The 5,883-nt window shown below is 39.3% G+C and overlaps 1 long non-coding RNA gene across 1 annotated transcript in view; it reads left to right on the top strand.

The window, feature by feature from the left end:
- Nucleotides 1-3,154, top strand: part of LOC114488070 (uncharacterized) — a 22,544-nt gene extending 19,390 nt beyond the window's left edge. Inside the window, exon 4 of the long non-coding RNA XR_003683769.2 lies at nucleotides 2,881-3,154. This is a non-coding gene — a long non-coding RNA (uncharacterized lncRNA). The remainder of the gene's footprint in view (nucleotides 1-2,880) is intronic.
- The last annotated feature ends 2,729 nt before the right edge of the window (nucleotides 3,155-5,883 follow it).

Genomic DNA, 5,883 nt, shown 5'->3' with positions numbered 1-5,883 from the left:
AACCTGCTGTATAAAAAAAAAATAAAATAAAATTCAAAGATTCAAAAAAAAAAGCCCTCATTTTGAATGTACAATCTGATGAGTTTTGACAAATGTATACACCCTTGTAATTACCACCACAATAAAAATATAAATATTTCCATTGTGCTCAAAAGTTCCCTTGTGTCCCTTAGGGCAGCAGTCCCCACCCTGTTTGGCACCAGGGACCGGTTTCATGCAAGACAATTTTTTCACGGACGGGGGTTGAGGGGATGGTTCAGGTGATAATGCCAGCAATGGGGAGCAGCAGAGGAAGCTTCACTCATTCGCCCGCCTCTCACCTCCTGCTGTGCGGCCCAGCCTGCGGCCAGGGGGCTGGGGACACCTGCCTCAGGGGTCAATTCCACCCCAGGTAACCTAACCTGCTTTCTCTAGAACTTCATGTAAATAGACTCATACAATATGAACCCTTTGGGGTTTGGGCTCTTTTGCTTAACATTTATCCATGTTGTTGCATATATCAGTAGTTTGTTTCTTTTTATTGCTGAGAAGTATTCCATTGGGTCAATATACAACAGTTTCTTCATTTATCCACCATTCCTCCTGATAGATATTTGTGTGGTTTCCAGTTTTGAACTATTATGAAAAATGCTGCTGTGAACATTTGTGTATACTTCGTTTGACATAAGTTTTTATTCCTCTTGAGTAAATCCCTATGAATGGAATTTCTGGGTTTCATGCAATGTATTTAACTTTTTAAGAAACTGACAAAATGTTTTTCAAAGTGGTACCAGTTTACACTCCCACCAGCACTGCTGGGGTTTCAGTTGTTTTACATCCTCATCAACATTGTGTCCTCACATGGCAGAAAGGGAGAACTCTTGTCCCTTCAGCCCCTTAAAGGGCACTAATCTCATTCATGAGGGCTTTACCCTTATGAGATAATCACCCTCCAAAGGCCTCACCTCCAAATACCATCACATTGGGATTAGGCTTCAATATATGAATTTTAGGAAGACACAAATATTTAATCCATAACAGTGTTTAGGTATAAATTCAATTTTAAAATAAAATATAGATCTATTCATATTTTCTATTTCTTCTTGAGTCAGTTTTGGTAAGTTGTATTCTTTTAGGGAATTTGTCCATTTCATCTAAATTGTCAAATTTGTTGACCCTATGTTGTTCATAGTATTATTCTTTTAGTACCTACAGTATCTAAAGTGATGTTCCTCCTTTCATTCCTAAACTGTCACTTTGTGTCTACTCTCTTTTATTCTTGAGAAGTCTTGCTAGAGTTTTTTTCAATTCTATTGATCATTTCAGAAATCGTTTTACGGTTTCTCCCCTTCTACATATTTTGGGTTTAATTTACTTTTTCTAGCTTCTTAAGGTGGATGCTTAAGTCTTTAACCCCATTCTCTGCCTCTCTGTTGATTCAGAGTTTATATTTTGTCTGCTTGATCTTTCATAGCCAGTGTTGGGCAAATATTTTCCCCATTATTGTTTATTTTGTTATTATTATGGAACATGTCTTGTTTTCTCTATTCTAATATAATCTGTTTTGATAGATCAGGTAAATAGAACAATACCTTATTCTTTGCATCCTGCACAAATATTAACATAGTGTTCTGCATGTACAAGGTGCTTAATAAATAATTATTAAAATAACAAATAATATTTTAGTGTGTTTCCATGCACCAGACGTATATATATATATGCAAAGTGCACATTATAGGGATTGGGCTTAATATTCCAGTTTGGTCATCAAAAATCAGCTCAGACATCATTTATTCTTGGAAAGAGTCTCCATTGGTGGAGAGCATCACTCTCTCATTCAATTTTCTTTATCTTGTGTGTACTCCTATTGTTACACTTATGTTGTATCATAATATTTAAAAAATTAGTTTATAAGTATATCTCTCCTACTCTAGTCTTATTTTTTTTGACAACAGGGCCCCTGTCTTGTTCCTCAGTGCCAGTACAATGCTTGACATACAGAAATCATTCAATAAATATTTGTTGTGTGAATGAGAGAACAAAAATGCCTTTCTCTGCCTCCGAATTCTGGTGAAACATTCAGAACATATGTAACAACCATGTGTTCTGTTGTGCTATATTTCAGAGAATAAACACACAGGCCTATTGTGGTTTTGAAATGCATTTTAAATGGAAAAACGTTCAGCATGTGTTGTAGTAACTGCTCTCACTCAAAGCAGAGTCCGGAACCAATCAACGCCTAGGACCCAACAGCAAGTGGACAACACCACTATCCTCCCCCACCCTTTCATTTGTCCTCGAAGAAAATTACTAGTTTAAACCAAACTAACCTCTCCTGTCTTTGTTCCCAGAGATGAGGACTGTTTCACAAAGAAAGGAGGGTCTGCATCTCCACTGCTTGAGAAATACTGCATTCAGAGCAATTATATAAGAGGAAATGTCCCTAAACTCCAGCCAGATCAATTTGTTCCCCCTCCTCAGGGCTATTATCACAGTGCCCTTGCCAAAGCTCTCAACAAGTCTTCATAATCTCTTACATGCTTGGTTCTCTGTGGAGTTTTCCAAGCACTTTCCTATCCATTATCTTTTCTAATCATCACAACAGCTGCTATATGTTCCAGAGGGCACTGAATAAAGGAAAAGAAATCCGGCTCTGGAGCCAGACAGCACTGATTCCATTTCTCCTCTGCCACTTACTGGTGTGTGGAAGTGGGCAAATCTCTTTATCTCCTTGAGCCTCAGTTTTCTCATTTGTAAAATGGGAGTAATAATACTTACCTCACAACCTTCGTGTGTTGGTTAGAGCTAATGGGTATAACCCATGTGGCATGGTGTTTGGCACATGATAGGTGCTTGATAAGTGGTAGTTATGGGACTTTAAGAATCCGCTTGCCAATGCAGGGGACACAGGTTCGAGCCCTGGTCCAGGAAGATCCCACATGCCTTGGAGCAACTAAGCCCGTGCGCCACAACTACTGAGCCTGCACTCTAGAGCCCGCGAGACACAAGTACTGAGCCCATGTGCCACAACTACTGAAGCCTGCACGCCTAGAGCCCGTGCTCCGCAACAAGAGAAGCCACCGCAATGAGAAGCCCACGCACCACAATGAAGAGTAGCCCCTGCTCGCAGCAACTAGAGAAAGCCCGCATGCACCAACGAAGACCCAACACAGCCCCCCAAAATAAATAAATTAATTTAAAAAATAATAAATTAGCTTATAAAAAAATAAGTGGTAGTTATTATTTTCATGTTCTGTGAACGTTGCAGTTATTTCGGGTTCTTGTAGTAATTCTGGGTGAGATTAAATCAGGTGCAGTAAAACAATGCTAATGGGCATCAGATATGCTTCCAGCTTACTGCTTCCCAGCACAACAGCTTCTAAAAGCAAGAATAAAAGGAACTTAAACAAACGAACACACACAAAAACAAAAAACCCTCCCCCAACACTAAATGGAACAGAGGGAGGCCCTGTAGCTTAAATATTGCTAGAGTGCAACTGAATCCATCCTGGAATCTGTGTAAGACCTTGTGCTGAAAGTCGTTTTGCTTTGAAAAATTTGGTATTAGTTAATCTGTTTCTATGAGTATCATTTAACACAAACCAAGTTGGCAGCTACTCTGTACTAGATTCTAAGGTTAGAGAGAGAAATGAAATAATTCAGTAACTGAATTAATCTTTGCTCTCCAACAGAAGGCTGTACAAAGAACACAGAGAATGGACTCACTAACTCTGGGAGAATCGGGAAAGGCTCCATAGCAGATCCTTGAAGGATAGGTTGGGTTTTCCTCAGATGGTGCCAACACTGAGTCTTAAAGGTGTGATGAGATTTTTGTGAAGTTCAGCTGTGGGGAGCAGGGAAGTTACAGGGATTAGCTTGGCATGGTTGTCAAGTGTTTGCTCTAGAGTTAGCCAGAACTGAGTAAGAATCCATGCTCTGTCATTGATGAGCAGTGGAACCTTGGATAAGTTGGCTCAGTGCTTGTGTTTCACAACTTAAACTAGAGATGCTAATAATTCCTACTTTGGGGATTTTAAAAGATCTACAAATACTTTCCCATCTTCCCCATATAAATTTGAATAATTGAAAGGGCAGAAGTTAGAGGGATGGATATCAAAATGTTGCTTTACTACTAATAAGACTGTGTTTGAAAACTTGGATGTTTTAGAAATGATGTGTTTCCTAATCCTGTACCTCAACATCGAACACACTCACTAGGCACAGGAAGAAACGGAAATACAGGCCTCTCTCCTGGGGCAGATCTACTCCACTCAGCTCACCGTGAGACTCAGCAGCAGAACAAAATGCACCCTTTCTTTAGGCAGGCAGATCGAAGAGTGGTCCTGGATGTGGCTGAGCCAGATGTGTCTAGTTCCTTCTTCGTAACAGGCCAATGAGGTGAGTGACTCTCCCCAGGGAGACTGAAGAGGTGAGCAAGAGGCCAAGAGTTTTATTCTAATGGAGATCCTTCCACGTGGAAACACGAAGCCAGAGGAAGGGAGGTTGCTTCTAACACCTACAGCAAAGTATTTTTGTGAGGATGAACTATGAGGTAATATACACAAAATACTAAACACAGTGCCTGGCACATAATAAACACTCAACCAATGTTAGCCTTTATTGTTGTTGTTATAGCAGCAGATTAGCAGGCCCCAGTATATTGTCTGATATCCTTCCATTAAAATATCCACGAAGTTATGCAAAAAGACAAACACTGGAGGCTAAAGGGAAGACCATAAGCCAAAGGCTGTGGGGGAATTCCTTCCAGCTATACTGTTGATAAAGGTACACATCCTAGACTACGTTCTCCTTTAGAAAGCATGGAGCCCCCTTTGGAGAAGGAGTCTAAAGTGACCCCAAATATCAGCAAACCTTGTGCAGCTACATCCCTTCTGCATCTGGGGTTTATCTTTTGGACTTGATAGAACTGGTCCTATCCTCTCAATTCCATAAATTCCACTCCACACATAGAGAGATGCTAGTGGTGATGAAGGCAGAGGCAGGAAAAAGGATGTGGTCTTTTATGCTCTGACAAAAGAACTAACGAATGCATCTGACCCAAAAGTCAGAGGGAGAGGAGAGCTTACCTCAGTCTTCCTTAGCCAAGTGAGACAAATTACCCACCCTGCCCAGGACTAGGGACCATGTATATCATACCTACTCTAAGTGTGGATCTTAGAGAAGTATGCTCCAGCACCCAAGTGCACGGGGAGAGAAACCAAGGAGATCCCATGGCCTCTACCTGTTGGCAAAAGTTGAGCCTTTTTAAAAGATAAGTCAAAAGTAAAAAAAAAAAAGGAGCCCTATAAAAATTACTGTAGTATAAAAGAAACGGAAAATTATTCTTTAGGCTAAGAAGAAAATCTTTACTCTAGAAATTACTTACTATGTAACGTGATAAAGATAATTAACACAGCTGTATGGTATAAATTAAAGTTAAGAGAGTAAATCCTAAGAGTTCTCATCAAAAGGAAAAAATATGTATATTTTTCTATTTCTTTTATGTTGTATCTATATCAGATGATGGATGTTCACTAAGCCTATTGTGGTAATCATTTCATGATGTAGGTAAGTCAAATCATTATGTTGTACACCTTAAACTTATACAGTGCTCTACGTCAATTATATCTCAATATAACTGCAACAAAATAGTAAAAAAAAAAAAAAAAACAGTAAAAATTACCTACTAGAGGAGTCAGAAAAGTTTTTGGAAGACATTTGCTAGCTCTTTCCAGCAAGATGCAGGCAGTCATGTTCTCTCTGAAGAAGGATAAGTGAGCTTTATCAGCAATGGTTTGAAATAAAAAGGAAGCTTGCAATTCAACTCCAAAAGCAGGATTAATAATAATAATATCAATGTTGGACATGATTTTATAAAATTGAATTGTTCCTGAAGAAAAGATT

This window comes from Physeter macrocephalus, chromosome 16 (genome assembly GCF_002837175.3).
Source record: "Physeter macrocephalus isolate SW-GA chromosome 16, ASM283717v5, whole genome shotgun sequence".
Taxonomy (NCBI): domain Eukaryota; kingdom Metazoa; phylum Chordata; class Mammalia; order Artiodactyla; family Physeteridae; genus Physeter; species Physeter macrocephalus.
This window is presented reverse-complemented; position numbering and strand designations above follow the sequence as displayed.